The 23,467-nt window shown below is 33.9% G+C and overlaps 1 protein-coding gene across 2 annotated transcripts in view; it reads left to right on the top strand.

Annotated features, from left to right (window-relative positions):
- The window catches only part of LOC148169047 (5-hydroxytryptamine receptor-like), a 100,558-nt gene that overhangs the window by 72,083 nt on the left and 5,008 nt on the right, over positions 1–23,467 (top strand). The window lies entirely within an intron of this gene.

Raw genomic sequence — 23,467 nt, 5'->3', positions numbered from 1 at the left:
GAGACAAAGCTACAAGACTCGACCAAATTGACGAAAGCAGCTGTTGGATGTTAAATTTAATTTCGCGGAAGGGACTAAAAAACAATGCCAGAAACCGAGGATAAATATCAATTCTAGTCGACAGACGATTCTGTACACGGTTGACCCTTTTCTCTAGCGAGCGATAGATTCACCTCCTAAATTCTTCACATTATTTCGACGACCGAGCGCGATTGGATAAGCGAAATTGCAATAGTTGGTACGGTAATGTCGTAAAACGCAAATCGGCGCTGATACGTTGATTGGGGAAATTGCGATTTAAGGTTGCTTGTCCTGGAGAAACTGCTTATTTACATTACACGATATTGCGAAAACTAAAGACCCATTAAATTTCCATTTCTAACCAGACCCTGCGTTTTGAACGTATGTCGGCTTCTTACTCAAAACCCGTCAAATTTCTAAATCTCGCAATTTGACAAATGTGACAGTTCTTGTTTGACGGTCCGGAAGAACAGATTTTCGGAATAACCAAACACAGAGTCGTATTTTAAATTTGGCACCTAAAAACAATTCTCTGAAAAACGCTTAATATAGGCAACCCAAAATCCGCCTTTTTGTCTACTTGTAGGAGCGAAATTTAATTTATCAGTTCGGACGCGGCCGCCATAATGACATGTTCTCAAGCCAGTGAAAAACAATGTTAACGTTGATACAGATGCTTCGTCATCAGGAGCAGAGTCGTTATAGAGCGGACTGGGATAAAAGAGCGCATTCGACTAACATGTCTCTTAAAACGGCATCATTCTTTCCAAGTTGGCTGAAATGGCATATTTGCGAAGTTTTATTGCACGAGAGATGCGCATGATACACAAAACGGACAAAACTAACATTTATCACCAATTAAAAACTAGGTCATGTCATGAATTTTTTTCCATCTCTGCGCTAAATCTTAATATTCTCGCATCAAATGTGAAGATGCATCGTAACGTTGTGCTGCACGTAATAAAATGCACGCGACAAATGAATTTTTTATGGTCGCATAACAGTCTGTGAGCGATAAGTAATGTATTAGCATCAAAATTTAAGTGGCTATTTGCACAGAATTCACTTTATCGTCGAGTTTATTTTTTCGCATGAGAGATAGATTCGTTCGTTCGAAAACTGAATATTTACTTAAGCTGACGTTACGATTAACGCATTCGTCTGATGATTGGAGTTTATTTTAGATGCACAGAAATGGGATTGAATATCTCCCTACAAAGTAAAAGATAGCTTATAAGTTGAACTAACTTTGCGGTTGGAAGGTATAAGTTTGGGCTTTATGAGATTTAGTAGAATTCAAAGTTGAACAGAGCTTACGTCTCTTGAAATGCTCGAAACAAGTGGAAAACGTCTCCACCAAGCGGGATTTTAATACAATTTCCGCCGATAAACGCCTCGAACTTAATTTTGCTCGTTTGTCATTGGTACGAATTGACAAGACCAAAAACGTTCGGTAAAGGAGCTTAAAATGCGAAAGGGCCGTGTTTGCAGACAACTCAGCTGTCCAAAAGTGCAGAGCCTGTGTCCAATTATTACGGGATTATCCCGCACACCAGAACGAACCTTCCGGAACGGTAATCCTTTGCCCATGGAAGCTTTTACGTTCTTACTTAACCGACCGCGATCAAATTTGACAACGACACTTGTTAGACGCGAGTTATGGCCACTTTACCACGACTGCCAAACTTTTATTTATCCGATTCTTATGTAAACAATGGATTAAAAATTGAGGAGAAAAAAAGGAATCTCTGAGGGTGGTTCGTGTTTAAATAAAAATGAATGCGCCGTCAGCAATGGGAAGTTTTAAGCTGTCTAATTAAGACATATAGCGCCATCCCCTGGAAGACGTCCTCAAGTTGTAAATAAAGTTAGAGCTTACACACAGCGAGCGTCCCTGAATAATTTAGGAACAATGCACAATTTTTAGAACGAGCCCCCTGTATTTTTTATAAAGTGATGTATTTTCATTTACGGTTTCACGGGGATATGAAGTTTAATCCTTTGATTTATTTCTTTATGATGTTTTGAAAATTTATCGGAGATTTTTAACAGAAATTTAGGTTAAGTCCATTGACATCGTAAACAAGGTTTATAGGGAGCGAGCGCAGCGAGTATTAATTTATCGCACCCCGGTCTAAAGCAGATGCTTTATGGAGTAAATAGGCGTTCGATTGCTACGGTTCCAACAGGTGCGTTTCCATTTAATGTAGCATATTGATCTATTGTTTACAATCTATTACGTATTCTAATGTTGCTGCAGTAAATTTGACCGAGACAGCGAACGGAATAATGGGAACGGAAGCGAAACAAAGAGATGCGAGGACAGCCTTTGAACAAAACTAATTTTCTGACTATAAACTTCAACATTTAAATTTTTGCTGGCTGGTGGTCAAACGACGTCAAAAAGCGGCTTTGGCTTCTCCATTTATCATTTCTTAAAGCCCATAACTGATTTATTTCGTTAGGATTCTTGAAGTGACAAAGGCTGGCTTTAGATGCATCTCAAGAGTGACATTCATTAACTCGATTTCATCTTTCTCTTCTCGCACAATATCATAGAATAAATCCGGAACTGTTGAGAGTTTTCATTTCACATCTCTTTCCGTCCTCGGACAGAAAGCTTTATTTCGTCAGATGAAAGTGAACTTTTATTCCGAAATACGAGACAACGCATTATCCTTTCAACTCGAGTGGCAGTTATGGCACGTCGCCTCGACGCGACTCTTAAATACGCAAGCATCTTCATTACATTAAAAGAGTCGCAAGAAAGCATGTTGTATCAATTATACGAAAAGTTTATCAACTGAGAGAAGAAAGCCAGTGCAAACAAGGACGTTGAATAAAAGCAAACACGTGTGAAGGAGAAACGAGAAACGGTAGAAAGATCGGACTTTATGCAGGATAAATGCGTCCTATAAAACTGATAAAGGTTAAACCAAGAATCAGAAAAATGTTCTTTAATTCAGGACGGATAGAATAATAGGTATCGACTGGAGTTCTACAGTTCCGGCTCACGCTAAATTCCATTAGCAAAATGGACTTTTAAAACAGAAGAAGCTGCTCGCTAGATCAGGATATTAAGGAAAAACGAGAGAGAATCCACAAGACGACCCCTTCTAGCCCTAGGACAATACGATAGCCGCCTTTATACCACTTTCCCGCGCTTGTTTGCCTTCACGCACGCAACACCGATGGAAAATCAACTTGTTACAGCCCCTTCAATTAAGCCAAATAAATAAAAACCGAAGAGGAAAAACTTTGCTTTTGCGCCAAGAATCAACCAAATAAATGGGGACATTTCAACTCGCATTTTAGTGCAGTTGTAAATTTTCCATGATTTTTTTTCATTCCACCGTTTGATGGATTGTATAATGAAATTTCATTTTATTGCAGCTGTAACGGCAATATTGCAGTAAATGATAACAAAAGGAGTACAAAGTCTGACACATTGATTCGCGTTTACACAACTTTAAAGACTTTAAAACGACGCTATGTCAGAGCTGTCTCAGAATGGAAGACATTAAGGTTCCACTTTCCAACTATTGAAGTTTAAACTGCATACATTCGATAAAATAGTTGCAAAGTTTTCCACCGGAATGGCTGTCATTTACAAAAATTGCTAAATCTTCTAGTTGTTTATGGAGAATTGTATTCACAACTTGTTCCCAGCTCTATTGATTTTGTTCCTACAACTAATAACGTTACATAATTACACCACTCATTTTAGTTGTTTAATGAACTCTATTACATAACTAGTGGTATAATGAAAAAATGCGTTCGCTAGAGAATGGCGCTAGTTTACCAGAAGATGGCCGTTTCGTAAAATTGCTAGAATACGTAAATTAGGGAGAACTGTCATCCATTTGTTAGGCCAACATTACATTCTTCGTGCCTAGCAAATTGAAGTGGCTCTTTATTTCACCGCAATTTTGCTTACACAAAAGCTTTCGGGATTGGTTTTCACTTTTGTATTTTACTCGGAAAATATTAAATTTAGGCAATTTTTATTTTCGAATTCAATTACATGTATTGCCATCAACACCTTCCCTTGTTTTCTGGACCACCCTGTATAATTATATTACTCATTTTTCTCTATTTTGGTGACATTTGACTTGCCAAAAAAAATTATGTAGTTTTGACTGTTAAATCTGCAAGTTAGATAAAACGTAGATTAAAAGTTGTACTTCACGCGTGAGCTATAGCACATTAACATTACAATACTCGTAAAGTAATATAAATAACTAAATATTATATGCACAGGATGTTATGGAAATAAATACACAAAATTAAACTGCTCATAGAACTTACCATTTGCAATAACTTTTCTTAATGAAAAAAATCCGAAAAGCTTTCGTTTTCAATTAAAAATTATTGAAAATTTGCTGTGAAAACCTTTTCGCGCTCATGGATAAACAGACGCAGATAAAAAACTTCCGCAAAAACCAGTAAACAAACCGCATTATCTTTTGCGGTAGGTCAGCCCAAATATTATGTTTTTTGTTCTTTAATTTTATAGCTCTTCAGTGGTAAGTGGGCGACTCGTCAAAATATGGGGTGGAAATAAGTTTATTAAAATGCGATTTCGTAAAATTGTTACGAAAATTTGTTGCAAGTTGGTGAGTTCTCTTCCCAGTTTAATTGTGTGTATTCATTTCCATAACATCCTGTATACAGGGTGTCCCAGAACTCATGCCTAGCCGAAAACCGGGGATATCGGGAAAAGATGTGAATGTGTAAATTGCTGAAAAAAAAGTTCCAGCTCCAACAGAAACTGAGAAAAGACATGACAAAGTTGACCAATCACAAGGCTGCGTGGAGATGGTCTGGAGGATACACTGGCGTGTTGCTAAGAAACCAGTTTAAATTTTCTCCTTTGAATTTTGTATGAACAATCTGGTCCACTATAAATTTCACTGACGTTAGAATGACAGGCTTCAATAAATCTAACTCATATTGAACTTAGTGTGCAGAAACGGCTCAGCGTACTTTAGAAATTGACTAGAGGGTTGAAGACTACTGGTTGACGAGCGTTGAATGACAAGAGACACACCTGGAGGACAAGTGACACAGTGAAAATCCAAGTGGAGTGTGAAACGGCGTTTCTTTTGGTTTCCCTTGCTTGCTGGTTTCCTAGTTGATGTTTGGTGGTAACAAATATCCTAAAACTGCTCAGGAGTACTCGGCGGCAGAATGTCTCGAAATGCGTCTTATTTTTGAAGAGTGCTATCGAAATTAGTATTAGCAGCAAGAACGTACCGAGGACGTTTTCCAGGTGGTGATTATTATCCGGACAACAAAACGATTCTTAGTGTTGTTTCTCGAGCTGGACACACTGATCAGTTATTAACAGATCGGCGCGAAGTTGGTGGAGCACCAAGACAGGCCAGAACTGTTGAAAATGAAGAAGCCGTTTTGGAAGCGGTTAATGAACGAACACTCCACGCAAAGTATCTCAACTGTGGCACGCCAGTTAGAAATCGGAAAACCTTCTGTACAAAAAATTCTCGCGACAGATCACCGGCACCCGTACCGTGTCAAAGTTTGGTTAGAAGAGCTCATCTGTGTGTCCAAAATAATGGTGGTTTGTTCAAACATTTGATTTAACTATTACATCATGTGTCTTGTTCTGTTTCTTGTTGTAATAAAAGGGTTCTTTTTAGAATCGTCATTGTGTGGTTTTGATCTGTCAAATTGACATTAAATGTCAGTTATAAAAATGTAGTGGACCAAATCAATTTTCCTTTTTAGGATTTAATTATGAAACCTAGCAACGTTAATATTATTTGTGCTTGAGCGTCTGGGATTGGTCAGTTTCGTTAAGCAATTTCTCAATTTTAATGCACATCAGGACAAAACAAATTGCATTTTTGGCGTCCTGATTGCTGTCGGCATCCGCCCTTTTTCGGCTAGGCGTGAGTTCTGGGACACCCTGTAGAAACCGAAATTCTTCGAATATTCGGGATGCAAAAATGGATTAGAAATTGGTTTATCTGTAGCCGAAGTTTACATATTAATTTTTTCAAGATGTTTCTAAATTCTTTAATATGCAATTTTAATTTGAACTTGAACTCTAAAATGTCGAAACGTCAGCGTTAATAAGTTGTGAATAAAACAGAATAGTTTAATAGTTTAAAATTGTTTCAAATTTAATCTCATACATTCGAGAAAATTGATGAATGAGCTATTATAACTTGTGATTATGATTATGAATAAAATAGTTTAGAAACCGAGGCGTAGCCGAGGTTTACATTTTTATTTTTAATATATTATTCAAAATTGTTTTATCTTTTTCATTTCATTATCAATTTTTGTCACAATTGTGAATAAAATAGTATACAAACCGAGGCGTAGCCGAGGTGTACATTAAATTTTTTTGAAAGTTTATGAAAATGGCTAGATATTGGAAAGTTGTGAATTTTAAACATGATTATTTAAGTAAAAATAATAAATATTCCGCATTAGAATAGTAGAATAGAAAATCCCCCATGTTGAGCTTCGATTTAAGCCATTTTATAGTCCTGGAGGAAATTCGCCGCGTTGACCCAAGCATCTGATGGAAAAATGGGGAAAGTGATTGTGGTCTTATCAGATTGGAGAAAAACTACAGGATGAGGGAACAGTTGGGAGTAACACCTGCCTCCGAGGATTAAGAGGATTGCACCCTCGACATAGGTCACTTTCTAGTGCTATTTTCTAGACGTTGAAATCCTTTAAGGATACCCGAGAAGGCTGGTTTTGGGGTTGCCTTGCTTACTTGATGTGGTTTTAGTGACTGACATGAATTTACTTAGTTGCCAAATTTAACAATCGATGTCCTAGACTTGGGAGTTAATCACGTTTAAGCTGAGGATCGCCGTGATGGATGTGGAGAAAATTGCTCGAAGAATGAGATAATTGCAAAAATTGAGATAATTAGTTGGTTCAAAAAAAAACCTTCGCTCCCAATTAAATAATACGAGTAGAATAAATTTCATGTTAAAAGCCAGTTCTGGGGGAAATTGCTTTAATTGCAACACTAAGACCTTGTTTAAACCTGAAATAGCTGTTTTCTGTCAACATTTAATTTCCCTGAAAACAGTTTAGAAAATTCACGAATTCTCTGGGAATTAAACACACAGAATAAGAGATAAAACTAATCTCTCCAGAACAATAAGCAAAGATCATCTTTTTGATTCGGGAACAAAGTCGGCGCGTAGATCTAACAAGATAAAACTATACACTTCAGCGAGTTTATCTGGTATGATATATTTGACGGAACAAATTAGTATCTAATGCCGAAAGATAGTGATATGTTTGGAGTTTAAGTACCCTTAAGGAAAGGATGGGTCTGAACATCGGCGATTTTTGGGCCAAACAAAATTATTATTACTATTATTAGTAGAATTACATTGTGGCATTAGCTACGTTTCACGCGCTCGAAATCATAGTTTAAATTGAAGAAATGTTTTAATAAATTGGTTGAATATTATAAAAACACCAAAATTAATGACTTTTGTAAATACTTGTAAGTTTAAATTAAAAGAAAAGTGATAAAATCTTTTTAAAAAACATGTTTTTAACTAGAGACTTAAAATTTTACATGATGTGTTTATTTTAATTGCGTAGCAAAAATGGCCATAAACACCGCAAAATATCTAAGACATTCTTATGGATTATAAAATTCTCTACAAAAAAGTCCGCGATGGACCTACTCCAAAATGCATGGTTTAGGAATAAGAGAAGTGAAAAATATGACATTGTTGCAGAGCCTCTTTTGGATTTCGCGCTGGCTTATCTACTCAACTAAAAGTGAAAAATCACACTTTTTAATAGGAATGGTCAAAAACATTTTGCCCATAAATTGAATAGCTACATCAATTAAAAGAATATTCTAACTAATTTCAGTTTTAAGAGTTTTTTGATCGTTTTTTTTTTAAATTATACAATAGAGATTTGAAGATGTTTAGATATAACACCTAATTATTATTATCATTATAACTGAATTTAGTTTTATAATCTTTATTTTAATGTGGCTTGAAGACAATAATCAGTGTCATAATTACGCCATTTTAAAATTGCTAAAATATGATTCAATGCTTCTAATGCAAGCGCGCGCACAACAAACTATTTTTGCAAATTATAACATTGCAGTAGAGTCCAGGGTTAAACCATCATTGGGTTACGAGAAGCATTAAACTGAATCCTACTCTGAACACGAAATGAGTTTTAATTTATGATTGTGGTCTCACTTTTTTTGAGTGATTGCCGGAATACCTACAATTTTATGTGAAGACAAAGATACTGAACTCACTATACACATATCTATGTTAAAGTCATGTCCTGGCCAGAAAAGAGCGCACAGTCCATTGCTATGTAGGTGAAAAAAAAACAACAAAATTTTTTAAAATGTTTTTAAAAACATACAAATAATAAAAAAATTATGGTGACAGATGGGAGAATATAGAAATAGATTTATTCTTCTAAAAGATTGTTAAATAATTAAACATAAATATTATTTCTAATTCTAATCTGGGTGATTTTAGAACAGAGTATTCACAGTTAAACAGCCTACCTTTAGTAACAAATATAATATACATAGTGATTTTTTAAAAAACGGCAGGCGTTGTAGAATTTTTATTTATGAACCGATTTCAAAAAATAAAATAGTATATTAAAACACCGAGTTTCATAAGGCAATTTATTAGGCACGAATCCAATTATAATGGATGGGTGCCTAAATGGCCTTATGAACGAGGTTTTTATATTATTTTTCCTAATTTGTTCTTGTAACAGAGCTATTTTCGCTATTTTCCAATTCGTTTTCAGTGCTAGAATATCCATTTCGATACGGAATGTCAGAATAGCTTTGTTTCCATAGCAACTTGGGAATGTTTAAAGTACAAATTAAGAAAAAAAAGATTAAATGGTTTTTAATTTACTGTAAACTGATGAATTTAGAATATTTCTAAATGTCTTAGAATCTTTTGGGCGATATTCAACTTTCTTATTTTAAATTGGCACCCATATTTTTTTTTGCATAATTTGGAAGATATTAATTTTTTTGATGCAGAAATGTGAAATATGTTCTACTTTTACAAAAAATATTTTTAAAAAATTATCAAAATTAAAAAAAAATAGGCAATAAAAGTTAATAAAATCTAAATGCATGGTGTCAATTGTGCAATGAAAAAAACGGAATGGCGTTTCAACAGTATTTTAATTAAATTAGGTAGATGTTTTTTCTGATTTGTAATTATTATTGTCTTTTGTTATTAATAATTTCAAAAAAGATTGCCAATCCTTTCTGTTATTTGCTGCTTTTTGACATTACAATAATGGTATTGTGTTATTTGACACCAAGCACCTAGATTTTATTAACTTTTATTGCCTAAATTTTTTCAATATTGATATTTTTTTTTTAATATTTTTTGTAAAAGTAGAACATACTACACATTTTTGAATCAAGAAAATTAATATCTTCAAAATTATGCAAACAAAAATATGGGTGCCAATTTAAAATAAGAAAGTTGAATATCGCCCACAAGATACTAAGACATTTAAAAAAAATCTAAAATCATCAGTTTATAGTAAATTAAAAACCATTTAATTTGTTCTTTAAATTTTTGAAATCGGTTCATAAATAAAAATTCTACAACGCCTGCCGTTTTTTAAAAATCACCCTGTGTAACATATACTTGAATATTTTTATAGGATTTAGCAGATTTTACTGTTTTTATAAAAATATTTCAGAATTTTTCTTTAGTCGTAAATAGTAGAAATTAAAAACTGTTTACTCTGAAAACCTTCGAAACTTCATTTGCCATGTGTCACTCAAATGCATATTATTTTAAGCACAAAATTATAAAGCACTTTTGTGTTTGCTGAACGTATTTTATCTATCAATGAATAAAACGTTGTTACAATTTACAGCATTACCTTGCATGCCGTTGTTATTGTCTATCTAATTATTCTATTGCAATTAACAAATAATGTTTGTTGATATAGTCGTATGCGTCGGTTAAATTATGGTGTGAAAAGTTATTACAAATCTTATTTCAAAGCAGAATCCATTTATTTATATGAAATCTTTGAAGAGTTCGTTGTTATTAGTTGCGTACGATAGCGCGCGTTCATGGCATATTGGATTAGTCGCACGATACGCGATGTAGGTGATTAACGCTTGGCCCACGGCACGACGAAAAGTGCTCAAGAAAAGCTAATTGTGCTTAATTTTTAGAAAAGCATTTTGGAGACCATTTTGTAAACGATTTATCTTTACAAATGTGTGTTTATATTTTAGTTTTAGAGTTTGCTTATAGGTGATCTCGAGTTATACCCAAAATCTCACTTTACAAAAAAAATTAATCCGTTGTAAAATCAACAAAAATATTGAAGAGGACCATTTTCTATGTTGAATATGAAGCGTCAGGGAGTATTATTTATATAATTTAAGGACTGGAAATACTAGATCTCGAGTTATAAATTTTGCGCATTTATACCACCATATTTAAGGTAAAGAAAAAATTCTGATATCGATTTATAGATGTTATTGGTACTTTACTAAGCAAAGGTACATCATTACACAAAATTGATGTAAGAAATAATTATCCAAACCTAAACGAAAGTTCAGAACCAATCTTTCCCGTGCAGCCGTAACTAGAACAAAAATTAAAAATCGACTGCGGATAATGTCTAGATTTCCAAAATTGATAACTGAATGAGCTATGGCAATTTGAAAATTCTTGATTCTTGCGCTGTAATTTGCCAAACTAGAATGTTTGTAAGACAAGAACTATAAATACTTGAACACTGTTAAGATTTTGACAAAAATTTAGAATTTGGAAAATTAATTATTATTCTTATTGATAATGCATTTCTGTATTTTTTCGCCTTCTTAAAAACAGCAACATGCAGTTCAAATTTTTTTAGTAAAAGTTACCATTCGTATTTGTTTAACTTCCAGTCACCTATTAACTGTAAGCATTCTTTGTTTCCATTTTCAACAATTTATCGATAAACTCTACAATATATTGTGCCTAATATTATACGTATAGAAAAGTAACAAATTATGATTACAGACATCAATTTTAAAAATTCAAAATTCGCGCCAAAATGTTTACTGTTCGAAAGGTGTTTCTACAATATGTCCCTACACAAAAACAATATTTTCCATCTTTTCACATTACAAGTGCTATCAAAAACCTCAATGTATTATTAGCACGCTTAACAAACGTCCTTAAAGCTGTGACACTGACAGTGTCAGTGTCTTGAAGCCCGACATTCGGATTTTCAAAGCATACTGGCCAACAATCGACATTTTCGAGTTCGTCCTTGGGCCCACGGACTAATCGTCGCGGCACGGCGCCACCAAATAAAATTCAAAAAAAATTAAAAACGCTACATTATTTAAAATCTACATCTGTCACAACTTTTGATAAAGGTTTCTCTTTCTAATTATGTATAAATATACAATTTTTGGCGGTTTTTTACATTTGTTCAAGTTTTAAAGCCGAAATTAATTTTTGCTCAAAAAGCAAAATTGCGTTCAAAATTGAGGAAACTAAAAGATGGGACCATTTTGTACGACTAAATGGTTTTAGTAAACGGTATTACTTGAACATTTTAAGGTTCGGAAATAGTAGATCTCGAGTTACAGTTTAAAATTTTATTTTGTCAAAAACGACAAATCGGCTTGAAAATCGAGAAAACTAAAAGAGGGGACCATTTTGTATGAGTAAAACGAAGTAATGTGTGGTTTCGTTAATTTTTTTTAAAGTGCGGAAATAGTAGATCTCGAGTTATAAATCTTGGGTATTGCGGATGCCGTGTACAAATCACAAGGTAATGTTGAAAATGCAAACTTCTTTTAATATCTATGTAAGACTACATAAACAGTCATTATATAGCCTTTGGAAGTAAAAAAAATTATAACCCAAATCTACCTGGAAGTTCAGACCTAGCCTTTTCTATTAAGGCCTCCCTGTACCTTCATAATTAACTCTGCCGTTGTTATGGAGTGTCTAAACTAAATTAACTCTCAAGGAAATCCAATTGCCATAAGTATAAAGACAATAAACTTTACGGTGCACTGTTAAACTATCTATTTTCAGTTTTAATTAACCCTTTTGAAGACAGTTAACTAAATTAGTTGGTGAAATTTATTATCAATAAAATAAATTCTACCTAAATTGGCGTAATAAAGAGAGCGTAAATGAAAAATCTCGATTCCATGCAATTCTCTAATTAATACCTGCGGTTACATTCCTGACTCTGCCGACAATGTGCAGCAGCCGACCTGCTGGTATTTACATGGCAAGTCAATTACTCAAAGCAATCCATCATAGTTGATCGAAGTGACAGTTGGTAGGATGGGACTAGGATAGTGGCAAGCCTTATTAGGATATATAAGGGGTGTAAAAACAAGCTCCTTTCAAAAATGATAAATTTGTTATCAAGAAATTCCATCCGCTATCATCGCATAAAATTAATAACCACATTTGCGTATAATTTGCGGTTCGGCGTTTCCTCTTAAACACTCCAGCGAAAAAATTTGCATGTTGAAAAGCCTCTGCGGGCTTTGTTAGTCTCGTGGTCGTTAGCAACCATTGTAAAAGTCTAATTAGAAGTTTAATGCGTATTTGGTAGTTGGGAAAAAGAAGAAGGAAATTCAGTCGTGTTGTGGAAATTTGCATAAACACCAAGACTTGAAATCTCATCCACGTTTCTCATTTTCGCTCGAATCCTATGGTAGTAATTTCGTTGCGAAGAACAAGCATCAATTTAATTACATGTTTGCCGAAGTCGCTATTTGAATGCTCTCCACCTGAGTTATCACCCTTCTAATATCAGAATCTACATAATTAGAGTCACGCGAACGATATTGGGTGACGGAATAATTTACAGCTGCGGTCTATGCGCCGATCAATTATTAATAATACAATATTGGCCCTTTAATATGGGGCAGTAAACGACAACTATTCAATAATCCGCCGCCCTTCGCTTAGTCGTTATTAATATAAAGTTTCTGTCATATAGGTGCGATTTTCGCTCTATCATTATTTATCTCTAGACCGGTATTCCGAGCTTTTATATTCGACCATAACATTTAATACATAACCACGATATGTCATTTATCAAGACTCGGTTTTATTATTGCTCAACTCCATCTCGATTTATTTTTTTCGCTCATATTCATCAAAATTCTTCCTCCACGCAAAGCCCTCATGACAGCACCACATCAATTTTTATCTCTTAGAGCGTATGTAAATGCATATTTATACTTGTTTATTCGGAAAATTGCTTCTCGTTTTTTTCTTTACTTCACGTCAAATATTGAACAATTTAATCTTACAAAATGACTCGGTGGCTTTCACAGATATGAGCCATCAATTACCAAATGCGATTTTTATTCCTCACATTCGAGGTAGCTGTTACTTTGATTTTGACGAAGTATGGCTCTATAAATGCTGGGCGATAGGAGAGAGCGGTTCAAATTTGACTGCTGGTGATTTATGGCACCGTGTTGCGCTGAGAGTATCCAATTTTAGAAAGAAAAATTTATCTACACTTTTTACACCAAAAGACAACGAGAAAAATTGACAAGTCCTCCTTCAATATCAACATTTTAAATTATTTTTTACACGATCAGCCATTTTCCGGGCGGTAATACTTTATTAAAACACTAGTATTATAAGACACAGGCTGTCATTTTTTGGCGTTTTTTAGAAAAACAATTTGAAGTCTCCATTTATGGACATTTCCTCGAACGGTTATACAGGGTGATTTTTTTAAAACGGCAGGCGTTGTAGAATTTTTATTTATGAACCGATTTCAAAAATTTAAAAAACAAATTAAATGGTTTATAATTTACTATAAACTGATGATTTTAATTTTTTTCTAAATGTCTTAGTATCTTTTGGGCGATACTCAACTTTCTAATTTTAAATTGGAACCCATATTTTTTTTTTCATAATTTGGAAGATATTAATTTTCTTGATTCAAAAATGTGTAATATGTTCTACTTTTAACCAAAAATATTTTTAAAAAAATTATCAAAATTGAAAAAAAAACAAGCAATAAAAGTTAATAAAATCTAGGTGCATGGTGTCAAATAAAAGAATGCCGTTATTGTAATGTCAAAAAGCAGCAAATAATAGAAAAGATCGGCATTTTTTTTTTTAAATTACTAATAACAAAAGACAATAATAATTACAAATCAGAAAAAACAACTACCTAATTTAATTAAAATACTGTTGAAACGCCATCCCGTTTTTTTTATTGCACAATTGACACCTACGAGAAATGCATTGTGCATTGTAAGGTGTAGCCCCATCTTGTTGAAAGAAAACTTGTTCTTTCTGTTATTTACTGCTTTTTGACATTACAATAACGATATTGTGTTATTTGACACCACGCAACTGAATCAAGAAAATTAATATCTTCTAAATTATGAAAAAAAAAATATGGGTGTCAATTTAAAATAAGAAAGTTGAGTATCGCCCAAAAGAAACTAAGACATTTAGAAAAATTTTAAAATCATCAGTTTATAGTAAATTAAAAACCATTTAATTTGTTTTTTAAATTTTTGAAATTGGTTCATAAAAATTCTACAACGCCTGCCGTTTTAAAAAAAATCACCCTGTATTATTCTTTTATTATTCTTCTTGATTATTAGATTGATTACGTAGTTTTGACAAGTAATTGACAGCAGTTCCAACTCACAAAACAGTGCTTTAACGAGTTTTTTAAAACATCGAAAACATTTGTAGAAAAAGCAGGATAAAATATGGTGTACATTACTCTCGCGATAAGCTTATAGCGAAAGCTCGCTCGTTTCGCTATGAATTTTTTCGGCTCTTGTACTGTAATAACTATTGAACTTAAACTCTAGATTGTGGGAATACGAGCCATCATCGTGAATAAAATTGTATACAAACCGAGGCGTAGCCGAGGTATACCTAGGGTATTCCTTACCTAATCGACTACTTTTGACTTCGACTTTTTTTGATTTGACTGAAACTTTTTTATCCTTTTCTACCCTGTGAGAAACGGTTCTCTGAATTTTTTCAAATTTTTGTTCTCAACCCAAAAAAAGTTATGAATTTTTTCAAAAAGTAGTTTTTATACTTTTTTAAAAAATTAACTTGTTGATACTTTTTTCAAAATTTTTGTTTTAAAATGTATTTTCAGAAATAAATACAAAATGAGATTTTCGCCGTTAAGAAAGTTCGTAATTTTTTATTTTATTTTCTCAAAAAAATGTTTAATTATTTATAATTAATGATGATTAATTCAACGATCATTCCCGCGTACCCAGAGAGGGCCGTTTTTTTTTCTATTTTTTTATTTAAATGTAAAAAAAAGTTTTAATTTTTGGGTTGGGTAAAAAAAATTGAAACTGTTTCATAGAGAAGAAAAATTTGAAAAACTTTCAGCCAAATCGAAAAGGATCGGGGTCAAAAGTGGTCAATTTGGTATGGAATACCCCACTTACTTTTTATTTTTTTAATTTTTAAGAAAATACTCTGGACTTTAAAGATTAAACTGCAACTCGACAAACGGTGACAATTTTCCAAGTCCCAAATGGGAAACCCTTTATCGTCAATTTGTTTAAAATATCGTTATCCGGTTAACATTAAACCCGACGATAATTTTGTACTGCAAACTAGAATCTCCAGTACGACGTTAAACAATGAGATAAATTATTGCCCATATGCCGTATAATTAAACTGCGCAATTACCTGAGTTTATTACGAACAACGCTGAGCTCCTTCTCTTAAAAGTACTGTCATAAATACCGGAATCTGAAATTTTAATGTTCCTACTTTATTTGTCTCGCTCCTTTTGGCATAAAACGTTAATATTTTAACACAGACACAATAAATAACTTGTAATTTTCCACTGACAATTCAAATCCTAAATAATATGAAGATAATTTGTTGAATTCAACGTCGGAACATAATATGTTTATTAATTTGAAAATGAATTTATGAATAGGTAGCTGCTGTTTGTTTTGTTTAGTAACAAGAGCCGGGGTTAATTTGCGACCGGAGTGGTGGTAGGAAACGGAAAGTCACGTCTGAACTCAGGTCGTACTAAGTTATTGTGTTTTGAAATAGATATTTGATTAATGATAATTTCCCGTGTCTTAATTGCTGGCGCGATCTACATTAAAATGCAAATTTGTTTATATTACTTTATTGTTTACATCGCAAAAGTTGGAGAAGAAAGTTAAAATTTCGCGTTATTATCCGCCAGGGAGCGATTAAAAAGCGCCGTAACGCATCCGTTCTATAAAAATGATCTGAAGGCGAGTTGTTTGCCCGTAAACAGGATAATACGAAATCCGTAATTTCCAAGTTTTAAAACTCGATTTGCATTGCGAAAATGAAGCCTTGAATCAGGCGTCATGGAAATGAAATTTCGGCGAATGTAACCGATATAAAATCCTCGTCTTTAGTTCTGTTTTACTTCCCATTTGCCTTAACCGAATTATAACGATACCGTCTTATTTCGTTTAACTTTGAGAAGGCTAATGATATTAGGGATATTCGCGGATTAAGTTCATCCGCGCTTCTGCAACTAACACAATAAATGGATTGATTTATTCAAATCGAAGCGTGAATTTTCAAAGGTCCAATTTGCGTGAGCTAAACTTTCCAATTATATTACACAAGTCTGGAGATCGGGGAATAATCCGGTAGAGTCCGTCGTAACGTGAGGAGGTTACTACTCACTCGAAGTCGACATGGTAACTGCACATTACGATTTACATAATGCCTTAATTGCTGCAAATATTCGAGCAGTGTAAGTAGAGTGGGTCTATCATATATGCTAATTCTAACGCGATTTTCGGTCTTGTTTGACTATAAAGACAAGATTCGCGTCGGCACATGCGAACGAAACAGAATTAAACGACGAGTTACACATGTTACGACAGACTCAAAGCGAACGAAATCACACAGAATACGAATTCTTAATGAATAACGCTCACACATCGCGAAGTGACAGCATCGAACTTGTAATTCTAGATCTTTAATTATCTCCGTTCATCATCACTACATGTGTTTTCCCTTTTAGAGTGTTACAGCAACAATAAACTAGTTCTTTTGTGTCGACTACTCCCACAGTAAATTTATAGCGAGTCATGTTTTGTTTATGCTGTTTATGAAATTTTGTAAACACAGACAGAGTACACTCCACGTGTAATAAAGAAAAGAGTTCTGGCTTTCACAGTTAATGGAAAACCTTTTTCGTGCTTCGGTTGCCATTGTTGTTACGGAGGCACAACGCTGGATTTTTTTTTAACTGAAGCATTTAATGTGCCTATTTTTTCATTGTCCGTGATTTGGTTTTCAAATCTGACTTGAAGCCTATAAATCATCATTCTTGAATTTGTCCGATGCATATCAATATTCTTTCAAAGCATGCAAAGCATCCATTATGCATATAATCTATTATAATAGCATTACCATCAATACTATGTCATTAATTAATTAATCTAAAAGCCACAGATTTTCTGATTAATTCCAGAAGAGGATTTGCTAATTACCAACATCAAGGCCATTTTTTGGACTCTCTTTACAGAGGATTCGAACTAAAAATAAATGGCGGCGGAATTTAATTCCCAATTTCCCAACGCCAACACAATTTTAAAAATATTCCCCGCATCGTGTAATTGTATCGATAAAAAGTTTGTATTACCACCGGCAGAATGCATTAATTTGATCTTGATAAATATGGAAAAAGCGCCGGTATAAATAAATTTTGCGCTAAACATGACATTTTTTGCATGCGTGTATTCGAAAGGCTGCACACAGCGAAATTATGATGAATTATACCAGTAAAAAAGTATGTAATTTGGAAAAATTCGATACGAAAACCATCAAGACCACGGTATTGTGCGGTATTTAATTTGTTAACACTTATTTGCGTCATTTTTATACTCATTTTAACAAAATTATTAACATTCGAGCCTAGGTTTGGTTGGTCTAAAATCGTTTATTAATGATATCTATTAATAAACGATTTTAATCCATTGCGTTAAATTTAGGTAAATAACTAACTTGATTGGTACAATAATGGGCAAAAAATAATAATCTCATTTATTAACGCACAATGATCTATATTTTCCTTCAGAGAATTTAGTTAGACATCTGCATGTCAATTTTGTTTAATAGATGGCGCCACAAACAACTGTCAAAATATAATGATGAGAAATATAAAGTTACAATTAAATATTGGCTGAACTACCAATCACAGCCTCGCATTTTTAATTTGACGCCCACAAAAAAAATGCTTGCAGAAAAAATTAACTTTTGTTTTGTTTCGTTTTTGACAGAAAATTATTGACGTGCTACTACCATGTTGCTATGGTAACGAAACATTATCGCATCGGGTGTTGAAATGGTCTATTAACGCAGTCAAAACGAATGCGGAAATGGTTCTGTTACAACAGCAAATTAGGAAATAGTCTATTAAAATACGAGTTATATAAAACACGGATTAAGCGACGAGTGTTAAATTTTGTATTACGCCGTTTTTATGTTATTTATGTTCGAGCAACTGTAAATAATGTAAGCGGCCACAAAAACTTGTTTTGTTTGTTTGCATGAAACAATTAAATAATTCGTAAACTAGTACTTTATTAATAAACTTGTTCGTTAATAACAATGGTTGTGTTTTGGGTGCAGGAGACTTTTTGTGGTCGCACGGGAAAAAGCGAGCCGCTATTTAATCCGTCTAAAAAAATTCAATTTCCTGAAAACCCAATTGGGAAAGTAATTAAAAGTTAAGAGCGAGTTTCTCAAATTCGGAGGGATATTTATTTTAATTCATGAGGAATTATCCTGTAGTTGTAGTTAACGTTTTGTTTGTAATGCAATGAGAAAGTCTTTAGTGGGGTTTTTTACGTCCCGGATGTGTGTTACTGGAGTAGAACCGCCCTCGGTCGAGGTTTACGATTGTCCCTTTCGCAAGTGTTTAGGGCGTGTTATTCGAGATTAAGTTTCTTTGACAAAGGACGTAAGGGTAAATGAATAATATGGTAATTTTCTATAGTTCACACCACAATCCTGCCCAAATGAGACCGCGATAATTCACTTAACAACAGTAATAATTTTGTTGCTCGTGCAGGCGCTCATTAACCCGAAGAAAATTACCATCACTAACGCAAACTCCCCGAAATTCAAATTTCAATATGTTCTGATAATTAATTTCATTTTGCTTGTTTGCATTGCTCAAAGAGGAAAACCGTTTTTCTCGTGGAAAAATTTTACGGCCGCAAAACAATTTAACTGTATAATAGCAGTTTGAATTGTCTTTGGTTCTAGAGCCAATTTATTAAATAAGGAGTGCAATTTGCGAGAATGCTGTTATTTATCGAATGAGATAGCGGTCGAGGAAGGAAAATAGAGTATAGTGCGGAGCAAAGGAGAACTTCATGAATAACACACTTTCGTTGAAATCCGCACGTCTCTCATGAATTCAATTTGTGTCCTCTTTGCTGGAGTGTTTCATCAATGCAATATTCATTGGACTACTTGAACAACGCCGCTTTTCACACAAGGACCAACTTGATCTTTCGACGATTTCATCTTGACAATGAACACAACACATGCTGAACTAATATTTTCCCACTTGGAACACGATATTTTTACGGAGATTTACTTTCCAATGCAAATTTTAATTTCACCTTCAAAGAGAAAAATATTCATGGAAACGTTAACATATTGATGGTTCTACATGTAAACAAAATCTGCACGCTGCATTTCGAATCACCGGAAACAAGAAATTTCGCGTTTGGTTCGTTTGATTCACCCGGCGCATCCACCATTTTTACCAACTATACATAAACTTTTATTTTGCCCTAAAGTTTTAATCAGGCAATCATAACACTTTGTCGACACTTTAGATACCTACATTTTTATAACCCCTTGTACTGAGGGATGATGTATTCTTTCAATTAACCACCAGCTGGGAAACTTTTCCAATTATAAAAGCCTAAAGTTTTAAGTATTTTCTAAAATTACGCAAACTTTATTGCCGGCTGTTTTGTTTGTACTCCAGTCAGTTAAACAATTCCGGATAAATCTGCAATCCAATTCACGCCACTGCTGCGGAATTATCCCAAGTTCTGTTTCGATCAAACTAGTTGCTAAATGACTCAAAAATTTTAATATCCCCAACATTCGACTTGAATATAGTTCACCCAAAGGGCCATTATTCCTAATTTCGTTAGGGTAGAATTCATTTCTGAAGTCCCAAACCGTCTCGAATTCATTACACGGAGATGCGAAAGGATATAAAAGCCATTAACTAATTTACGCAAGTTAGGATGCGAAATGACCATCTGCTTGTTAGTTACATGTTTATGGATGGCACGGAACGTATTAACATACAAACAATCAATTACCTTTATTAATTACCACTCGGGGAACGATGACAATACTTGCTGCGACATAATTACGCTAATTGTTCAATTAATTAAGCCGTGCATCGAATTAGACATAACGAAGAACTGTCACAACATATGCAGATTTCGCAGAAATGTTTTGGCAAAAGCAGAGTTTATTAAATCAAGATTATATTATAAAACGAGTTCAGCACTAGTTGCCGCACGAACGACTGTAGTGATTTCCTATTACAGCACGTTTTTTGGTGTCAGAATAAATGTCACTAAAAATCGTTTAATAATGAAGCTTGTTGTTTTTTTTTAATTTGACGCCTACAAAAGTTATTTTCTGTCGGAAAAATGAGTGTCTATTCTAATTAGTGTCTATTTTTAATTGGCACTTTGACAGCTGCCAATTTGCTATAGCACTAAAATTATAAAAGTTACAAATTTGAGTGGAGGATGCATGAAATTTTTTCTTCGATCTAAAAATAAAAATTTCCAAATTTTGTGTTATTTGCTTTACAATTTTGGAATTTCATAAAGCTAAAAGACATTTTCTAAGTAGTTACTTCCCCAAATTTTATTGCTATAGCGCTAAAATTACTAAAATTATGAATTCCATTGGGGGAAAAAGAAAAGTTAAAAAAAAAAGTTTCTGTTTTAATATGCAAAAAGTTAAAAGTGAAAATAAAAAAAGTGGTTTCTGATCTGTCTTTGAAATTTCGACAAAATTCTTATTTTGCAGAACCAAAAACGTGTTGCTTTAATCAAAGACTCGCCTTTAAATTTCGAAGTCAACTGCCGATGAGTTTTTTTCGCGCGATAGGAAACACATTTCGCCACGTTTTTATTAAGCAGTGTATACACTAAGCCCCATGGAAATCGAAAATAAACAAACTTCCTGGCGCTTGTTCTTCTGGAAATTCAATCTTTGTTGGTTTTCACTCTTTTTGTTTTAATAGCACTAAAGAATTAAGTTCTGCATTATAATTTCGTTATTCATTAAATTTTGCATAGGAGATTTGTTTAACTTCCCTTTTAATTTAAATGTAAATTTATTCGTCGAACAAAAGTGAACATACAAGTATGAAACCGAACCCCTGGCAACACATTAAAAAAGTTTCGCCCTTTTCAGAATTTTGCGCCCGAAACAAATGAGGTATTTAATATTGTTGGTGCCTATATTTTGAAAGGTTTAAAAATTATTATAATGTGTTTACTTGGGAAAAATATTTGTCTTTCGGAATGATAGACATTACAGTTTTATGGGCGGCATTTTCATCGATTTTTCAGTCACGACTACACCTGTCCAAATAATTCATGTGGAAGTCGAAGTAAAACCATAAAATCAAGAATTTAAATTTACAAGATACATGGTCGTGATTTTTATGAGCTCCTGTTGTAAATATTTTCATTGTTTTGTCACAGTCCGTGTTACATTTATGTTGCCAGTTTAATCTATAAATCATCTTTAATATACATAAAACCATCTAAAACGAACGGATTCCTGGTAACAACCATTAGGGTGGTTTATATTCAGTCCTCCGTGGAACCACTAACAGTGGGAGTCCTTTCGTTTTCATTAAAACTTAACTCGTTACCATTTTGTCTGATAAGCGAAGAAGTTACATTTCGATAGTTAAATTTTGTAGCGTTGGCGTTGTTGGAATAAAGGGTGAAGATAATCCACTTTTAAAACGCTCGTTTTACGTACATGTATCCGAGTGGCTTTGTTGGAAAATGGAAGAGACACCACCAATACATTTTCATTTTACTTTAGCATCAGGTCATCATCCAGTTTGCGGTTCATCACTTCCACCCCGAAATTCAAAAAGAAGAAAATAGCAAAGCATCGTAAAAACGAAATGTGAGAGCTTAAAGATACAATAAAAATATATACCCATTATAACAACGCCCTCTGAGCATAAAAGAAAGTAAAACTGATTCCTCCAACGTGATCGTTTTGACTCTGCATAATTCCGTAGCCGCTCCTGTATTAGTGCAAAATTACAGTTTTGAAATTGCCCGTTCGTGTATCCCAAGCGACGCCTCAAAATTGAAACCACAACCTAATGAAATTTTATAAACATCGAGTTATGATTGTCTGCGTTCCGGGGATTCGATTCGATTTCCTTTTATTTGAAATTCACTTCGACAAACAATCACATTAGTCCATATGTAGTGGCACGACACGTTAAAACTGCAACTGAATTTCCATTTCAACGGGCAGCGACGGTTTTATTGTAATATGCATAGTTGCAGGTTTAGCTATTACGACCTAATCTCCGTTATCACGGTAACGCATTTGACGTTTTTGAGCTTTATTTCTGGAACTACCTGTGGCATGTGGAATAACGCCGACTTGGCAGTTGTATCGTTTACACAAACATTAATTGTATATTTGCATCTATTGGAGTTGTTTAGAGGTGTAACAAGGATTTCGTTACCATTATCATCAACAAACAATGCACCGCTTTATTAAGAGCGTGGGATTATTTCGATTATTATTAAATGTGCTAACGAACATCAGGCAAAGCTAGGTTGCGATTGTAGCACTGGTCAACTCGAATTTTTGAACAAACCGGCATTGATTCGGCCGATATCTCGTTTATTTGCTGAGCAATCTTAAACTATTCGTGCTCATTTTACGCAGAATTCGCTGCCTTTCGATCTATTATTCAGACTCGGTTAGTATCTCGCTTAATTATAGAGCAATAATAAAGTATTGGTGCTCATTTTTCAGAAGAATCCAAAAAAAATCGTTTAGATCGGTCCAGAAACAACTGAGTTATGTGCGATCAAAGTTTCAGATATTGGATTTTGAGTTGAAAAATATTCAAAGCTCGATATCTCTGAAACTAAAAAAGATTTTGAGAAACAGTTTGCGCTAATGTTTTTTCGGCTCATTCTACTTTAGAATAAACCCTGAAGAGTCAAAAATTCGATGGTCAATTTTTTGGGCACAAAAATTTTGCGGCTCAATCGATAAAAAATTTTGAATTTTTCGTTTTTCGATCGCCTCTATTTGCCTTATTGATCTGAAATTTGGCCAGTTGATAGATCTCGCGCTTG

Source organism: Gnatocerus cornutus, chromosome 9 (genome assembly GCF_029298725.1).
Source record: "Gnatocerus cornutus isolate USDA-ARS CGAHR chromosome 9, icGnaCorn1.1, whole genome shotgun sequence".
Lineage (NCBI taxonomy): Eukaryota > Metazoa > Arthropoda > Insecta > Coleoptera > Tenebrionidae > Gnatocerus > Gnatocerus cornutus.
This window is presented reverse-complemented; position numbering and strand designations above follow the sequence as displayed.